This window comes from Bos javanicus, chromosome 15, assembly GCF_032452875.1.
Source record: "Bos javanicus breed banteng chromosome 15, ARS-OSU_banteng_1.0, whole genome shotgun sequence".
NCBI classification, from domain to species: Eukaryota; Metazoa; Chordata; class Mammalia; order Artiodactyla; family Bovidae; genus Bos; species Bos javanicus.
Genome location: NC_083882.1, coordinates 25,307,388 through 25,327,383, shown reverse-complemented (window position 1 = coordinate 25,327,383; position 19,996 = coordinate 25,307,388). Strand labels below are relative to the sequence as shown.

The window sequence follows — 19,996 nt, the reverse complement described above, 5'->3', positions numbered from 1 at the left end:
ATTTCATGGGCCAGTAAATTTTCTTTAAGAAGAAACATCAATTCTTTATATACCAAATAAAGTAATAACAAACAAATTACCATTCACCACTAACAAAATTATATGAAATATAAAAGGTAGGAAGAACATAAACAAAATGATTAAAGAAAATTAAATATAATAGAATTTGCTTTATGAGAAACTTAGTCTTTATTGTAATTTTCCTCGTTTTGTAGCTTACTTTTTGACCAACCAAATAGTCATCCATGTAACTGGGAGAAGGCTTAGCATAAACAACCTCTAACACACCAGCAGAAACTGACTTGATATGCAGAACAGCAATAGCTGATACTCCATGAGCACTCACTAGCTGTTGACAAAGTGGCAGTAATATAACTTACAATGGTTTGTTTTATATGGATTTTTCCATGTATTGATTCATCTTATCTTCACAACACCCCTAGAAAAGGCCCCTATAATTACCCTTATTTTACAGAGAAGAAACTCACATGCAGACACATTAAGTGACTTACCCAAGTCTTACAGCGGGGCCCGGTGGAGCTAGAAGTCAACCCCAGGCTGTCTGGAGGAGGCTTAGAGCACCACCGTGGGTTACTTAGCTGAAATGGAAACAATCTACATGGGCAAAGCCAACTAATCCATGTGAATTCTAGGTTGGAATTAGAAAGAGGAGTGTTTCTGTGTGTGTGTGTGTGTGTGTGTGTGTGTCTAGGAGGTGGGATATGGACCTGGGTACATGCCCTTCATCCGATGATTAAAAGAAAAAACTTACGGCTTCATAGCCATGTGAATATTATACCATTTCAGTCTTCAGAAACTCTTTCCAGTGTGGCAGAGTATATTTTATGACGTTCATTTTAAAGATGCAGCAATCTTTAGGAAAACAGGAAGTTGCATTAATAACTATAATACCTAATCTTTACTATCCCTTTCACATGTATTAATTCTAGTCCTCACAATAACCTAAGGAGTTTCACAAGATTATCACACAGATTAGTGTTGCTTTATTATTTAACAGATTGGTGCTGTTTTACGGATTGAACTGGGACTCAGAGGGGTGAAGTGAATCACCCAAGATCACAGAGTTAGGGAATGGTGGTAGGATTCCAATCAGAGACAGATACAAGTTCCTTGGGGCTGGATCTTTCAGGGCTTTCTGGAAAAAAAAAAAAAATACATAATTAAAAAGACAAAATTAGGTGTCAAACTCATTTAGAAGGAGAAAGGAAATTTTAACAAATGTACACATTTTTAAAAGCTGATACATACCAAATGTTACAAAATCCAGGAAAATAACTTATTATTATTAACTCCCTAACATGGGGTCGCAGAGAGTCGGACACGACTGAGCGACTGAACTGAACTGAACACATCTCTATCTCCTCCTTCCTCATGTTTTATGGAGTTATTCTTCTTTGTTTTTTGGTTTTTGCTTTGTGTGTGTTTAGTATATATGGATATGTAACAGCAGTTTGATCTTACCCATTTGTGGAAGTTGAGTAAGTAAGGTTCATTCTTCACATCTCCGGCTAGAGATTACAGACCACTGGGAAGACAGATGGGAAGGGACGATGGATGTAAAGAGAGAGATCCAAGACAAATCGGGGCCAATATCAGGAGGTGAAAACCCATGAGATGGACAGAAATATTTCGTATTTGTTCTTGTCACCTCTGACACAGTGGTACGGATATCTGGCAGAACTGAAGTCTTTCGTCTTGGAGTTCATTATGCCTATCTGTCTCTAGGTATTGTAGAAACTGGCAGCATATCCAGGGGATGCTGGAGTCATTGCAGTCCACCTGCTGCCTTAATGCCAAGTTGATTCAGCAGATCAGCAACAGGATGCTGCTGCTTCATTTCCACCTTCTAAATCTTCGGCAAGAATCTCCCTGTGGCCCGTCACAACCAGAAATATAAAAGACTGAATATTCTGGGAAATGTATTTCAGCCTATCCAAGTTGACACATAACAAAGCAGTGTCATGTTTTCTGCTGATATTGGTTAAGAGTTTAATAAATGTCAAATGTGTCGAGCTGCTTGACAGTGTTAAGTGCTTTATATCAACACTGATGATCTGTCTACGTGTGGTGTCAGTTTTTGAGAGAGGGTGTTGAGCTCTCTAACTATATTTGTATTTTTCTATTTCCCCTTTGCTGTACATTCCAAAATATTTTCCATAACAATATAAAATAGTGATCTCACTTTTATGTGGAATCTAAACAAGAGGACAAATAAAACAGACTTAAAGATCTAGAGAGCAAACTGGAGGCTGCCAGAGGGGAGGGGGATGGTGGGGCGGGGGTTTGGCAAAATAGGTGTTGGGGATCCAAGAGACACGAATTTCCAGTTATAAAATGAATAAGTCACAGGGCTTAATCCATAGCGTAAGGAATATTGTCCATTATTCTATAATAATTGCGTATGGTAACAGATGGTTATTGGACTCACGGTGAGCATTTGGTAATGTATCTGATTGTCAGGTCACTGTGTTGTACACGTGAAACTAATTTAGCATGTATGTGTTATATTTATATATATCCGTATGTTAAATATGTATGTAGCCACTTAATCAATGCTTGTTGTTTTAGTGATTGTTTACTCTTTGGTTGTCTCATCACATAAAATCTGGGTGGAAAGAGCCCTTAGTCTTAACTAATCGCAACTTTATTTACAGTGGGGCTTCCCAGGTGGCGCTAGTGGTAAAGAACCCACTGCCAATGCAGGAGACGTAAAGAGATGTGGGTTCGGTCCCTGGGTCAGGAAGATCCCCTGGAGGAGGCCATGGCAACCCACTCCAGTATTCTTGCCTGGAGAATCCCATGGACAGAGGAACCTGGTAAGCTACAGTCCATGGCGTCACAAAGAGTCAGACATGACTGAAGTGACTGGGAGAGCGATGTATATATAGTAAAATAACAATATAAATACATTTATAAAATATACATTTTTACATTTTGTATGTTTTGTATATATTTCTCTCTACATCTAAATACATGTATAATATATACATATTTTTTTAACTAAAACACATGACCATGGAAATAGAAGGGCCCCACCCACGGCTGAAGGAACCCATGCAAATGAAGGGCCCTAGCTTACATTTTCTCTTCTGAGTCTAGCCCAGGTTTGTCTCCAAAGCCCAAGCTCTTAACTATTCTATTGCCTCTTCAGTGAGTGTCAGGACCAGAACTCAGGTATGACTCAATACACTTGTTCTCTGCTCTGTTTAAAGAATAATTATGTATCCCAGACTCCCACTGTGATCCAGCTAAAGAATCCACGTATCTCAGTAATTTCACACATACCTGTCCAAGAACGTGTCCTGCTTCTTACTCAAGAAAAATGTGACCGTTCAACCAAACCTCCCAATCCCATGTTAAAGGAAAAGCAGACGAACATTTGAAAGAAAGCTGAGATTGTGATTCCTGCTTTCAGTAGGAAGTTGAATCAAATAATCCCAGACTGCCTTCTAGCAGAGTCATTCCACCTCCTCTACCCTTCCCAGCAGCATGAATGCTGCCTGAGTGGAATCTGTCCATCTAATTCTCATTCAGCTGCAAAGTCTGCACACATCAGATTCATTTAACAAGCCTCCATTATATACTTGATATAACAGTAAATAAGACAAGTATGCTTGCTGGCAAACTCAAGTGTGCTGGGCTAGAACACAGAGACTGAGCCCCGTGGACATAAGCTATTGGTTAAAGATTCTGCAGGACTCCTTCAGCATCAGAGCTGGTGTTAAAGAGAACACAATAATGTGAGCAGCCATAATATCTTACATTGTTGAGTAGTGGCCACATACCTTGTTCTCTGCCAAGCACATTACACAATGTATCTCATCAAATATCCCCAATAACCCTAAAGATAGATGCTTAACCACTATGCAATCATGAAAGCAATACCCTTCTGCCAAATGACAACCATACTCTTGGGTCAGTAAAATTGACCTGGGAGATAGGAGAGGTTAATGGGTGGAGATGAGGAGATGAACTAAAAGTGTCTGCAAATGATTCCAACACCAACCCAGAATCTGCTCACAAACATTTCCATTCCTCCAGAGGCTATAATCCTCTCCATCCTGTGGCAGGGAAGGAGAGGAGACATTTTAATAATCGATGTCTTTTAATGACAAGGACAATCAAACAAAACTTCCCATGAGATTTTTGCCACGAACGCTTGCAATTTTTAATCAAGAAAAAAACCCCTGTATTCCTTCCCCCAGTGAATCCTGGCCTCCGTCCACCCACATTAATCACTTCAAGAGGGCCTGAGAACTTATTTAATGTCACTGATTAATCACTTTATTAAATGCCACTGCACCTGAGTGTGAATATTTGTTTTGGTCTTCACTCTGACATCTTCCACAGAGCCCTAATCTAAGAACTCCAACTCTTTTCCAAAACAATATGAGTTTCCCACTGTGCACCCCACTTGTCACTTTTTGCCATAAAGCCCAAATAGTACAATGTGAGGTACATCAGAAAAACTGCTCTTTGGGGCGTATTTCCCCTTCGATCTTAGTGTCTGAAATCCTATCATAGAAAACTCTTGCCATAGATTAAGCAAAAAAAAAAAAAAAAACCCCATAGATTAAGCATGGTCCTTTCCAAATCCCTCCCTTATAGGGTAACAATATATATATTTTTTTCATTTTAAATTAGCATTCTTTGGTCTGAGGAGAGAAAGGGGCATGAGAGTTCTGAAAACTTCAGGAATGAGAGTTTACTAAGAGAAAAAAGTGGAAAACAGAGAAGGAACTTCTATCACCAATAGCAATATTACCAAACCAGAGTTTCTGCTCCATTGACTAAAACCAAAATCTTGTTCCATGACTGGCCTAAGACACGCCCTGCCCACACTCTGTGGAGGAACTGTAGACGGACGACACAGCTGGTACAGGAAGATGTCTCTGGAGGGAGGTGGTGGTTTCACTTTAGTTGATACTATCTTGGAGAAAAAAGGAAACTAAATTCTACTAAGTGTAGAAATATTTTTAACTCTACAAATACTTTAACTCCAGGGTTGGAAAATTGGTTTCCATGTGCACGTCAATGCCAAGTGATTGGTAATGTCTTGCTGCAGCATTACAATGAAAAGGATTCTAAGACCTCATTAAACAGAACTGGAAAAAGGTGTGATGGATTAACAAGGTCTACTGTGGAGAAAAAAAATAATAATGACATACACACCAAGGAAACCAGAATTGAAAGAGACACATGTACCCCAATGTTCACTGCAGCACTGTTAACAATGGCTAGGACATGGAAGCAACCTAGATGTCCATTGGTAGATGAGTGGATAAGGAAGTTTTGGTTCATATATACAATGGAATATTACTCAGCTATAAATAAGAACACGTTTGAGTCCATTCTAATGAGGTGGATGAAACTGGAGCCTATTACACAGAGTGAAGTAAGCCAGAAAGAGAAACACCAATACAGTATACTAACTCATATATATAAAAAAGGAAAAAAATAAAAAATAAAAAATAAAATAGAAAATAAATAAATAAATAAATAAATAAATAAAAAGAAAGACGGTAACGACAACCCTATATGCAAGACAGCAAAAGAGACACAGATGTAAAGAACAGACTTTTGGACTATGTGGGAGGAGGCAAGGGTGGGACAATATAAGAGAATGACATTGAAACATGTATATTACCATGTATAAAATAGATGACCAGTGCAAGTTTGACGCATGAAGCAGGGCACTCAAAGCCGATGCTCTGAGACAATCCAGAGGGATGGGGTGGCGAGGGAGGTGGGAGGCGAGTTCAGGATGGTGGGACACATGTACACCCACGGCTGATTCATGTCCATGTATGGCAAAAACTACCAAAATATTGTAAAGTAATTAGCCTCCAATTAAATAATTTTTTAAAAAAAAGGGAATGTCACAACTTCCTAGTACCTGCTAGCCCTGCATTGATATATCAGTTAATCCACCCAGCGCTTCCTTGAGGACAAGAAAAATGCATGCAGTAGACACTCATCAAAGCCTCACTTTGTATTTCATTCAACCCGGAAATCTCCTTCCTCACAAAAATCTGAAACTGATATTGTTGGTTGCATGTATACGATATTGTGTACATTTTTCTTTTCACACTATAAGAGATCTACTATTACAGAAATTGCCCCATATCTGATGTTGCCCACTCCCACCTCTCAAGTCACTCTCTATTATAAAATCTTATTTTCTCTGTAGTAATTACCACTATTTGAAATTATTTTTTAGTTATTTCTTCATTATCTCGTTGAACAGAATATAATTCTGTGAAAGCACACAAAAAAACGAGGAGGAGTCTTAGAAATCCTCTTCCTCTCACTCTTCACTTTATGAATAAGGAAACTAAAAATGGGATAAATGGTTTAGTTATTGTATCTTTAGGTTCCAGGATTTTCTTTTTTTAATGTACCATTCTACAAGTAGGGTCATTTCATTGTATAAAATAAATCAGATTTCTGAGAGGGTCACTACAAAATAAAGATTTCAGAATGGTAAGTTTTTCTGTTGACATCTATGATAGCAAGAAGAAAGCATTATGATTTCCTCTCCATTTAGCAGGGAGCATGCTGCACAGAGCTAGTCAGTGCAGGGCTGACACTCGCATGCAGGCTTGTCTTACTCAATAGTTTGGGCTCTTAAACTCCTCTGTTATTGCCTCCTTCTGTGACCTTTGCAAAAGAAGAAACATCTCATCCTCTGTGGGATAATAAAGAGAATTCACAAGTATTATAGAATCTGAGAAATCCACTCACTGAGCCCAGGAAAAAAGGAAACCATCAACTGGAGAGCATGGAGGAAACATTAAATGGTGGATATGAGAAGTCAAGAGAGGACTGGCTGTTTCTGGTGCAAAGGAATCAGGATGTGATGGATAATAGAATTGATCACTCTTTTATCCCCATCAACTTCAACTCATTCCTAGAAGGATGGAGGTGTGGGACATAGGAAAATACTCTAGAGAAAAGATGTCTTATCATAAAGCTATAAAACTTGGGGTTCAGGTTAGTAGTATTTTTTGTTTCAATTAAGATTGGGGTTTAAGGAAAGAAACTAGTTCAATGAATGGCTAAGTAGTTTAATTTCTTTCTAGAATTAGATGATCGATGGGAAATAGATAGATGTAGATAGATAGGTTTTGTTGTTATTATTGTTTAGTTGCTAAGTTGTGTCTGACTCTTTGCAACCACACAGACTGTAGCCTGTAAGGCTTCTCTCACCATGAGATTCTCCAGGCAAGAATACCGGAGAGGGTTAGCTTGTTCTCCTCCAGGGGATCTTCTGGACCCAGGTGTCGAACCCATGTCTCTTGCATTGTGTTATGCTTAGTCATTCAGTCGTGTCTGACTCTTCACAACCCCATGGACTGTAGCCCTCTAGGCTCCTCTGTCCATAGGGATTCTCCAGGCAAGAATACTGGAGTGGGTTGCCATACCCTCCTCCAAGGGATCTTCCCAAAGCAAGGCTCGAACCCAGATCTCCCACATTGCAGGTGGATTCTTCACCATCTGAGCCACTAAGAAAGCCTGTCTGTTCCATTAACAGGCAGATTCTTTACCACCAAGCCACCTGGGAAGCGCCCAGATATATAGATAGATAGATAGATAGATATTGATACATATAGATAGATGTTAATAGATAGACAGATACAAGGCAACAAAATCTGTCTGCAAAGCCAGTATTATGGGATGACATTTGGTTTAGGCTTTCTAGATTCTGGTTTAAGATGCTGAAGTATTGGCTCTCTTAGCAAAGAAAAGAGCACACATCTAGGATATGAAGGCTACCTAGATGCTTATTGATTTATCAAGCAGACTTTACACTAGAAATAGAGGTAGAGAAAGAAAAATTCCCAGAAATGAATCGGGGCAGTATCTATAACAAGAGAAGAAAAAATAACTTTGAGAGGGATGCCTGGTACTTCATAATGGAAAAAATGCAAAGAAACACCAAGAAAAATACCCCCAAAAAATATGTGTAGCCTTAGTACAACCCACACACAGCTCCTGGGTGATAAACAAAAGTAGGCATCATCTCTCTGCAAAAGCTATCTCATCAACACACAAACATGCTATTAATTCTCCTATTATAAAAAAGTTCTCTTTTCATAAACTTTATATTTTCTATTGGCGTATAGCCAATTACCAACGTTGTGATAGTTTCAGGTGGACAGCAAAGGGACTCAGCCATACGTATACATATGTATGTATCCATTCTCCCGCAAGGTGCTCCCAGGTGGCGCAGTGGCAAAGTATCTGCCTGCTAATGAGGGAGATGCACGAGACTCACGTTCAATCCCTGGATGGGGAAGATCCTCTGAGTAGGAAAGGCAACCCACTCCAGTATTCTTGCTTGGAAAATTCCATGGGCAGAGGAGCTTGGCAGGCTCAAGTAGTAGTCCATGGAGTCTCACAAGGTAGTCCATGGGGTCACAAAGAGTTGGACACGACTGAGCGACTGAGCACACATTCTCCCCCAGACTCCTCCCATCCAGGCTTCCACACAACATTAAGCAGAGTTCCCTGTACTATGTAGTTAAGACCTGGTTGGTTATCCATTTTTAAATATAGCAGTGTGCACATGTCAATCAAGAAAAGCCTCTTTTGATCCCCTCATCTCCAACCCCATTTCTTTGCTCCTCTTTATAGCAAAACCCCTTGAAAGAGTCACCAGTTTCCCTTGCATTTTCCCCTGTACCTATTCAGTCAAACTCATACCCTCACTGGATCACCAAAAGACCAGAGACCTCCATGTTACAAAAATCAATTTTCAGCTTACTTGAACTTAGAGTACAGCAAATATCCAACCATATGCATAGCTATAGCCATATCAGTTGTTAAAATACTAACATATTCCCACATCATTGATAAATAGCCACATTTTTTGAGACCTCTGAGTGCTCTTGCCAACCATTTCTACTCTCTGGAACCCATTTATTACCTTCTCAAAATCCAGAAACAAAGGGGTTAATCCTAGGCACTGCAGTGGGCTCCCTGCTTCAACACTAAGGTCGGATTCCTTTCTCATTGATGGAAAGTGTAAGTGCCAGTTATAGTCCCCTAGGGGCCTGGCTCCCTGACATTGCCATCTGTCCATCCCCAAGCCGAGTAGACCATGCCCTGCCCACATTGTTCACAGCCCTGAGGATCTCTGAGCGATAATGTTTGGGAGGCTCCTGGAATGTAAGCCTGCCCTCCATGGTTCCCATGAACCAACCTTCGATCCAGGCTCTAGCAGACCCAGAGATTTGGAGGAAGTGACCCTTGTGGCACTGGTATTCACGTAAGCAAATGCCTAAGCTCCATCTGCCCCCAAAGCTCTGGTCTAGTGTGCTGGTGCTCGTCCTGGTGTCACTCTCACATGGCTGCTAGGACTGGAGCCTCCATGTGACTTCGCCTCAGAAAGGATCTTGGATGCAAACAACTATATGTAGGATGGATAAACCACATGGTCCTGCTATACAGCACTGAGTGACTGAGTGACTGAGCACTCAGAGCACTACATAGCTCACGGAACTATAGACAAGCACTATATAGAACAAGAAACTATATATATATATACTCTGTATTTTCCATTATGTTTTGTCACAGGACACACACACACACACACACACACACACACACATTTAGTCATTAAGTCATATCCAACTCTTTGTGACCCCTTGGACTGTAGCCCACCAGGCTCCTCTGTCCATGGGATTTTCCAAGCAAGAGTACTGGAGTGGGTTGCCATTTCCTTCTGTAGGGGATCTTCCCAATCCAGGGATCAAAACTTCATCTCCTGCATTGCAGGTGAATTCTTTACTGTTGAGCCACCAGAATAAGAAACCTGAAACTCTTTAAAAACAAAAGAAAGAAAGGATTTGGTAGATGCCAGGAGAACAGGTAAGCAGGAAGCAATATCCGAATGGGGTTCTTAGGCACAGTTTGAGGTCAAGGATACCCAGAGTGTAGGTTACTGTTGAATTTCACCTCCATGTAATTTTATCAGCTCATTAAAATCCATCAAACCCTAACTCATCACGAGAATTAGCAGTAATAATTTTATTAATAAAAATGAGAGCAATCACTTACAGTATTTGCTTTGTCTGGTAAATATCAACTCATTTAAATACTTAATGCTCATTAGCATCTCCTTGTTTACAGATAAGAAAACTGAGACAAATAGAGAGGTTAAAATTTAAACGGCAGAACTAAGATTCAAACTTCACCTGGCACATGGCCAATGCTCTTAACTGCTACAGTGCTTTCCTCTAGTTTGGCCTGAAGGATCGTATTCCACCCAATTAACTATGACATTTCAAAATGCTTTTCTTGATTTAGTTGATAATAAAGATTTTTAATACACAAAATCTCAGTAATGTAAGGGCTAAAACATTTGGGAGGATAGAACATCTTTTATAGAATTGCTTTTCAATAGAAGCTGTGAGGATTTGGCATCATGATCTATATAGCTGATGTTAATTTGACACTCTAAGTCACCATGACTGTTAATTTAGTGTGGAAGTTTTTGTGTGTTTGATGCTGTCTCTTTTATCAAAGCATAACTCACAGACAGAGGCATCACTTAGCTAGTGACAGCCTCTTCAGTGAAAGATCACACAACAATTTCTAAAAATTAACAAATGATTTGAAATTTATTGCAATGATCTGATGAACAATTTACACTATGACTATGACACAGGATGAAATTCTAATATATTTAGCTTAGCTTGTTTAAGGATAAAAAAAGATTTTCTTTTTTGGTTGTTTTGTATGCACTTTTACCTTAATTTATCTTACCAGGTTGATCACCTTAACTTCCACTAACGTTTGACCCTCCCTCTTAAAATGCATTTTCAATGGACTTTAATGCAGCATACTTTGCTTTCCTTTTAACTCGCCATGGAACCTCTCAGTTTCCTTTGCTGATTATTCCTCACCTCTCTGGTCTCCCAAACTTACACTGTACTTGCATTCCTTGGATTCTGGCCCCTTCAAAGCCAGCCATGCATCATCTTCAAATCTCCCCTCCTCTAACCTCTGCTTCCATCATTACCTTGTCTTTTCTGACTCTAACACTCCTGCCACCCTCTTATAAAGACCCTGTGATCACACTGATCCAACAATTTAATCCATGATCATCTCTCCAACTTATGACCCTTAATCACCTCTGCAAAGTCCCTTTTACCATAAGAGGTAACATATTCAAAGGTTCTGGAGATTAGGTCATGGAAAACTTTGGGTGCCCTTATTTAGCCAACCACAGTGACCTTCTTAGTAGACCTTCTCCAACTGAAATATTTAAGCTTACATATCTCATTCCTCCACCAGAAAGCGATAGCCTCCTTTTCTGCTTAATTTTTCTCCATGGCATTTATCACCACCTGACACGCTGTATATTTAAAATATGTCTATCTAGAATGAGGGTAGGGGGGCTTTGTCTCTTCAGTTCACTGCTGTATGACTAGTGCCTAGAAGAGTACCTAGAATGTAATCGATGTCTGCTGAAAGAGTGTGAAAGACACTTCATAAGTACTAACCATGTTGGGATGAGACACAACTGGATTCTGCACATGAAATGTACATGCAGAAGGTAATGTTGCCGTGTGCTGTCATGTCCAAGTCTTTGCAGCCCTATGAACTGTAGCCCATCAGGCTCCTCTGTCCATGGGATTCTCCAGGGAAGAATACTGGCATGGTGCCATTTCCTACTCCAGGGGATATCTCCTGACCAGGGATGGAACCCACGTCTCTTGCGTCTCCTGCATTGGCAGGTGGATTCTTTATCACTAGCACTACCTAGGAAGCCCACAGAATATACTAGTGTTTGCAAGTATCTAGTTCTGCCCCTGTTGGCACGTGGAAGGGAGCTTTCAGTTTCTTCAAGGTTGGCTAGGATCTTGTGACTATTAATAATTCTGGCCATTGAAATGTGATGTGTGTCATATCTGGTATGAGACAATGGAAAGTCCATGCACTGTTCATCAGTCCCATTCCCCTGATGAGACAACTAAGAAACTGGCTGTTTTGGCTGGTGCAGATACTGATGGCAGAACCTCTGGCAAACTGGGTTTCTGAGTGGCTATACAAACCAAAGCCTTCCCTCATCCCCACAGAGCAGCACAGGACATGAAACGTGATGCTGGGAAAGAGATCCACTTTTGTTGTATTAAGGCACTGAAACTTTGGATTTTTTGTTATTAGAACATAACCATTCTTTGTTGTTGTTCAATCACTCACTGAAACTTTGGATTTTTTGTTATTAGAACATAATCCATACTTTGTTGTTGTTCAATCACTCACTCGTGTCTAACTCTTTGACACCCCATGGACTGCAGCACGCCAGGCTTCCCTGTCCTTCTGTCCTTCTCTGTCTCCCAGAGTTTGCTCAAACTCATATCCATTGAGTTGGTGATGCCATCCAACCATCTCAAACTCTGTCATCCCCTACTCATCCTGCCTTTAATCTTTCCCAGTATCAGGGTCTTCCCTAATGAGTTGGCTCTTCACATCAGGTGGCTACTGTATAGGAGCTTCAGCTTCAGCATCAGTCCTTCTAATGAATATTCAGGACTGATTTCATTTAGGATTGACTGGTTTGATCTACTTGCAGTCCAAGGGACTCTCAAGAGCCTTTTCCAATACCACAGCTCAAACACATCAATTCTTCAGTGCTCAGTCTTCTTTATGGTCCAATTCTCACATCCATACATGACCACTGGAAAAACCATAGCTTTGACTAGATGGACCTTTGTTGGCAAAATAATGTCTCTGCTTTTTAACATGTTTTCTAGGTTGGTCATAGCTTTTCTTTCAAGGAGCAACGGTCTTTTAATTTTGTGACTGAAGTAACCATCTGCAGTGATTTTGGAGCCCAAGAAAATAAAATCTGTCACTGTTTCCTCACATATTTGCCATGAAAAGATGGGACTGGATGCCATGATATTCATTTTTCTGAATGCTGAGTTTTAAACCAGCTTCTTCATTCTCCTCTTTCATCTTCATCAAGAGGCTCTTCAGTTCCTCTTCACTTTCTGCCATAAGTGTGTTGTCATCTGCATACCTGAGGTTATTGCTATTCCTCCTGGAAATCTTGATTCCAGCTTGTGCTTCATCCAGCCCAGCATTTCACATGACATACTCTACATATAAGTTAAATAAGCAAGGTGACAATATACAGCCTTGACTGACTCCTTTCCCAATTTTTAACCAGTTTGTTGTTCCATGTTCAGTTCTAACTCTTGATTCTTGACTAGCATACAGGTTTCTTAGGAGACAGGCCAGGTGGTCTGGTATTCCCAACCCTTTCAGAATTTTCCACAGTTTGTTGTGATCCACACAGTCATAGGCTTTAGCATAGTCAATGAAGCAGAAGTAGAGGTTTTTCTGAAATTCCCTTGCTTTTTCTATGGATCCAACGGATGTTGGCAATTTGATCTCTAGTTCCTCTGCCTTTTCTAAATCCAGTTTGAACATCTGAAAGTTCTTGGTTCACATATTTTTAAAGCCTAGCTTGAAGAATTTTGAGTATCACTTTGCTAGCATGGGAAATGAGTGCAATTGTGCAGTAGTTTGAACATAACTTGGCATTGCCCTTCTTTGGAATCGGAATGGAAACTGACCTTTTCCAGTCCTGTGGCCACTGCTGAGTTTTCCAGATTTGCTGGCATATTTAGTGCTGCACTTTCACAGCATCATCTTTTAGGATTTGAAATAGCTCAGCTGGAATTCCATCACCTCCACTAGCTTTGTTCGTTGTGATGCTTCCTAAGGTCAACTTGACTTTGCACTCCAAGATGTCTGGTTCTAGGTGAGTGGTTATGTGAGTTATGTGGGTCATGAAGATCTTTGTTGTATAGTTCTCCTATGTATTCTTGCCAGCACTTCTTAATAGCTTCTGTTTCTGTGAGGTCCATACACTTTCTATCCTTTATTGTGCCCATCTTTGTATGAAATATTCCCTTGGTATCTCTAATTTTCTTGAAGAGACCCCTATTCTTTCCCATTCTATTGTTTTCCTCTATTTATTTGCATTGATCACTTAGGAAGGCTTTCTTATCTCTCCTTGCTATTCTTTGGAACTCTGCATTCAAATGGGTATATCTTTTCTCCTTTGCCTTTCACTTCTCTTCTTTTCTCAGCTATTTGTAAGGTCTCCTCAGATAGGCATTTTGCCTTTTTACATTTCTTTTTCCTGGGGATGATTATGATCACTGCCCCCAATGTCATGAACCTCCGTCCATAGTTCTTCAGGTACTCTATTAGATCTAATCCCTTGAATCTATTTCTCAGTTCCACTATATAATCATTAGGGATTTGAGTTGCTACTGCTAAGACCCTTCAGTCGTGTCCGACTCTTTGCGACCCCATAGACGGAAGCCCACCAGGCTTCCCCGTCCCTGGGATTCTCTAGGCAAGAACACTGGAGTGGGCCACCATTTCCTTCTCCAATGCATGAAAGTGAAAAGTGAAAGTGAAGTCACTCAGTCGTGTCCGACTCTTAGCGACCCCGTGGACTGCAGCCTAACAGGCTTTGCCATCCATGGGATTTTCCAGGCAAGAGTACTGGAGTGGGGTGCCATTGCCTTCTCCAAGGGATTTGATTTAGATCATATCTTAATGGCCTAGTGGTTTTCCCTACTTTCTTCAGTTTAAGTCTGAATTTGGCAATAAGGAGTCCATGATCTGGGCCACAGTCAGCTTCCAGGCTTGTTCTTGCTGACTGTATAGAGCTTCTTCATCTTTAACTGCAAAAAATATAATCAATCTGATTTTGGTATTGACCGTCTGGTAATGTCCATGTGTAAAGTCATCTCTTGTGTTGTTGGAAGAGAGTGTTTTCTATGACCAGTGCGTTCTCCTGGCAAAACTCTGTTAGCCTTTACCCTGCTTCATTTTGTATTTCAAGGCCAAACTTGCCTGTTACTCCAGGTGTCTCTTAACTTCCTACTTTTGCATTCCAGTCCCCTGTGATGAAAAGGACATCTTTTCTTTGGTGTTAGTTCTAGAAGATCTTGTAGGTCTTTATAGAACCGTTCAATTTCCACTTCTTCAGCATTGGTGGCTGGAGAATAGACTTGGATTACTGTGATACTGAATGGTTTGCCATGGAAATGAACAGAGATCATTCCATTGGTTTTGAGATTGCGGCCGAGTACTTTTGTTGACTATGAGGGCTACTTCATTTCTTCTAAGGGATTCTTGCCCACAATAGTAGATATAATGGTCATCTGAATTAAATTTACCCATTCCAGTCCATTTCAGTTCACTGATTGTGAACTAAAGTGTCAGTGTTCACTCTTGCCATCTCCTGTTTGACCACTTCCAATTTACCTTGATTCATGGACCTAACATTCCAGGTTCCCATGCAATATTGTTCTTTATAGCATTGGGCTTTGCTTTCACCACCAGAAACATCCACAACCATGTGCTGTTTCCCTCTTTGGCCCATTCCTTCTGGAGCTATTTCTCTGCCCTTCTCCAGTAGCATATTGGGCACCTACCAACCTGGGGCATTCATATTTCAGTATCATATCTTTTTGCCTTTTCATTCTGTTCATGGGGTTCTCAAAGCAAGAACACTGCAGTGGTTTGCCATTTCCTTCTCCAATGGACCACGTTTTGTCAGAACTCTCCACTATGACTCGTCCATCTTGGGTGGTCCGACACAGCAAGGCTCATAGTTTCATTGAGTTAGACAGGGCTGTGATCCATGTGATCAGTCTGGTTAGTTTTCTGTGATTGTGGTTTTCATTCTGTCTGCCCTCTGATGGATGAGGATAAGAGGCTTGTGGAAGCTTCCTGATGGGAGGAACTGACTATGGGTAAAACTAGGTCTTGCTCTGGTGGGCAGGGCCATGCTCAGCAAATCTTCAATCCAACTTTCTGCTGAAGGGTAGGGGTGTATTCCCTCCCTATAATTTGGCCTGAGGCCAAACTATGGTAGGGGTGATGGTGGTAATGGCAACCTCCTTCAGAAGGACTTATGCCAGCATGCCACTGCCCTCAGGACTGTTGTATTCAGTGCCCTTGGCCCTGCAGCAGGCCACTGTCAACCACACCTCTGCCGGAGATTCCTGGACACTTATATGCAAGTCTGGCTCAGTCTCTTGTGAGACTTATATTAATAAGCCTATTCTTATTAATATATAATTTCCTTCCAGAAACTGGGTGACCTTGTGGGAAAAAAAAAAATATGTCGAACTGGTTTCACAGTTAGATGGTCATTGGCAAGAACATGACAGAGGCTAGAAAGGCTGTGATCCGTGTTTTTAAGTGACCAAATATTCTGTACAACTGTCATTCATGTCATTTGAGAAATAGATCATGATCTGAGTGAACCTACAGCACTAGGGGAAAATGTGTTAGAACGTTTGTTTAGTGATATTTATCGTGTTTGGCTAGATATTATAAGAAAGACATAAACCCAGGAGGAAATCGCCTAATTTGAAAGCAGAAATGAAAGGAAACTGAGAGATTTAGGAGTTGGGGCTTTGCAAGGTTAATAAAAAAAAAAAAAAAGCCAACTGCTTCTAGGTTCCAAATACTAAAATATAAGAGTCAGAAAGCAATTTTAAGGAAGATGCTAATAAAATCTTTGAACAGATTATATTACCTAAGGGCAAGGATCAGATTAAGGGTATATTGCTCAGTAAATCTTTTTCAACTTTATAAAATTACTCACGTCAGATATTAAGGGTAAAAACTTGCCCACAGAAGTGGGATAGAGAAGGAGAGCTTTGGGAATGAAAATGCAAAGAAACGTACAAGATATGAGAAATTTGTCCCGAAGGGAACTATGGGATCTTTCTCTTCTCCTCCCTTTCTTTTTTGAAGAATGTGGCCCTGAAGGCATTAGGTGGGCAGAGGGAGGTGGACCTCCATACCTGGTACCTAGTGCAGGGGTGGGCCAGCCACAATGGCCCAGAGGAGGGTGCTGGAGTCTGAGCTGAATGAGGCAGGCGTCTGAATAGGACAGCTGCCCGGGTCTGAGCCTGACCAAGGCGGCAAGGGTGCCACCTGGAGGAGGGAGAGTAGGGGTCAGAGCAACAGAGGTGTGAGGAGGCCTCCCTGTAGACGGAAGTGTCCTGGCAGGTGATGTCAGAGCCTGCGGCGGCTGAAGAGTCTTGCTGGAGGAGAGGCCTGGCATGGGGTATCAGAGGGCAGCCCTGTGGGGGGCATGCATTGGCATAGACAATCAGAGCCCTTTGTGAACCAAAGAGACCATCCATAGTGATGGGATGGGGGAGTCGGCGCATCTGGCACAAGGTGGCAAAGCCTGAGCTGGGTGCAGAAGACGTCCTGTGAGGGTGGCTTTGAGGAGCCCAGTGTGAAAAGGGCATTCCAAGTATGGGAGTCGGAGAGCCAGCAGGGTGAAGAGCAGTCTTCGTGGAATGGCAACCTAGCACGGGTATCAGATCTCAAGTGAGCTGATGGTGGTGTCCACACTAGAAAAGCAGACTGGGTCAGGCTGTCAGAGCCTGAGTGCTGCGAAGAGGGCATTCGTGCAGGGAAGAGACAGTAACAACGGATGATTGTCAGGGCTTGATGAAAGAAAGATAATGGGAGGTGGGTTCCTCACTGTCAGAGACTCTGTGTTGTTGTTTTAGTTGCTGAGTCATGTCTGACTCCGAAACCTCATAGACTGTAGCCCACCAGGCTCTTCTGTCCAGGCAAGAATATTGGAGTGGGTTGCCATTTTCTACTCCAAGGGATCTTCCTGACCCAAGGATGGAATCCACATCTACTGCACTGGCAGGTGGATTCCTCACTAAGGAGCCACCACATTGCAGAGAAGGGCACTTCAAATAAAAAAGGGAAAAAATTAGAATGAGGCTTATGATGCATCATATGAACACAAATAGGTATACATGTACACATATATATGTATAGGTATATACATACATACACTGATTCCTTAACTCCATCCTCTGAGAGAGCTTAGGAAGAGTGGCACTAGACCGGCAATGAGCATGCTAGTGCCTAGATCATGGCTTCTATAAACCCATTCTCTGCCAAAAGGGACCAGGGCTCCTTGGAGAAATGACTGGTTCCAGGGCTGAGGCACGAAAAGTAGAAAATAAACTTGGAATACCTTCTTGTCCTAGAAAACTAGGAATAACTCAAAGAATGATAAAGACATATCAAAAGAACACAGATGCCTGCTCCAAGGGGCACTTACTAATCAAATTTAGGACAATTTAATTATCAAAATAAATCATCATGGTAATGAATCATAATCCATTAAGGTGGAAAACATATGTATTCTAAATTTACAAATAAATTGAAAGTTTGATGACAAATGGAATATACGCATAGTTCGAACGTAACTTCCCACAATACCTATTAGTTAAAAATGAAAAAAGAATAACTTTGCAGTGGAGAAGCAATATGGCAGACATCATCTCATTCAAGTGATCAAAGTGAAAAAATCAAACTGTATCGTCCAATGGCATGAACACAACATCATGTCTGTGATATTCTTGACAAAATGAACAGCTTGAATCTGATAATGGGGAAACATGAAACAAACACATATCAAAGGACACACTACAAAGTAATTGGTTTATAATCTTCAAAAGTGTCAAGGTAACGAAAGTAAAGGGAAGACTGAGGAACTGGGCCACAGTCAGGGACACTAAGAAGATACAAGAACGAAAAGCAACTCAAGACTCTGAGCTGAATTATTTTACTATAAAGGGCATTTTTGAAACATAAGACAAAATGTGAATGTGTCTGAGGATTCAGTGATAGTAACATATCAGTGTTGACTTCCTGATTTTGATGATTCTATTTTGGTTACAGAGGAGAACATGCTTGTTAGTAGGAAATGCATACACTGGGGAGCCTCAGATCAGCAAGTTGCTGTCAAATGGCTCAGAGAAAAGAAAGTTCTTTTTGTGCCTGCTTTCAGCTTTTCTATGCATTTGAGATTATTTTAAAATAAAATTGAATTGGAAATATTTGGTCCCAAGTCTTGGATAGTCTTACATGATTAAGATCTCAATCCCTTATTCTGCTATTTTGGTGTTGCAGACCCAGTTGGAAGTAAGTGTAGTGACAACTAGAACTTTAGTAGATGGAATAGATCTCATTTCCTTAGGAATTCGGGAAAAGAAGTCTGACGCCCAGTCTGGAACTGACATTTTGAAGAGACTTATTGTAGCCAGTTGTTTCCAAACTCTTCCCTGCATGTGGAAAACCTATCAAAGCAATCCCAAAGACCTGGAAATAGGAAGTGGACCGCATCGCTAACAATTATCAAAGGAATCAGCATATGAATAAGGTATGAAAAAACATAAGAAAAAACACTTTCATTCCACTTGCTGGGTTCCCAAAGGGTGAGATGTCTGCCTAATCTTGTCAGCAGCCCCACCATGTTGAAACTTTGCTGAAGAAAGAAGAATGCAAGCCTGTTGCTACATTGATCCTTATCACATATCCCTGCCTGACAATATGCTGCTGCTGCTGCTAAGTCGCTTCATTCGTGTCCGACTCTATGCGACCCCATAGACGGCAGCCCACCAGGCTCCCCTGTTCCTGGGATTCTCCAGGCAAGAACACTGGAGTGGGTTGCCATTTCCTTCTCCAATGCATGAAAGTGAAAAGTGAAAGTGAAGTTGCTCAGTCGTGTCCGACTCTTAGCAACCCCATGGACTGCAGCCTACCAGGCTCCTCTGTCCATGGGATTTTCCAGGCAAGAGTACTGGAGTGGGGTGCCATCGCCTGACTATATAACCTCTCCCTATTCACTGGGAGTGGGGCACAGTTCTTGAGGCACTAGCATACTATGTTCCCCTTCTGCCTGGTAAAGAAATAAGGCCAATCTTTCTTTCTCCTCCATAAAAAAATAATAAAGGGGCTTCCCTGGTGGCTCAGTGGTAGAGTATCCCCTGCCAGGGGACATGGGTTAAATCCCTGAGCCAGAAAGATCTCACATGCCACAGAGCAACGAAGCCCATTCACCACAACTACTGAGCCTGTGCTCTAGAGGCCGGGGGCCACA

At 41.2% G+C, this 19,996-nt stretch overlaps 1 long non-coding RNA gene across 1 annotated transcript in view; it reads right to left on the bottom strand.

The window, feature by feature from the left end:
- Positions 1–981: 981 nt before the first annotated feature.
- The window catches only part of LOC133261768 (uncharacterized), a 38,728-nt gene continuing 19,713 nt past the window's right edge, over positions 982–19,996 (bottom strand). Inside the window, exon 3 of the long non-coding RNA XR_009741131.1 lies at positions 982–1,156. This is a non-coding gene — a long non-coding RNA (uncharacterized LOC133261768). The remainder of the gene's footprint in view (positions 1,157–19,996) is intronic.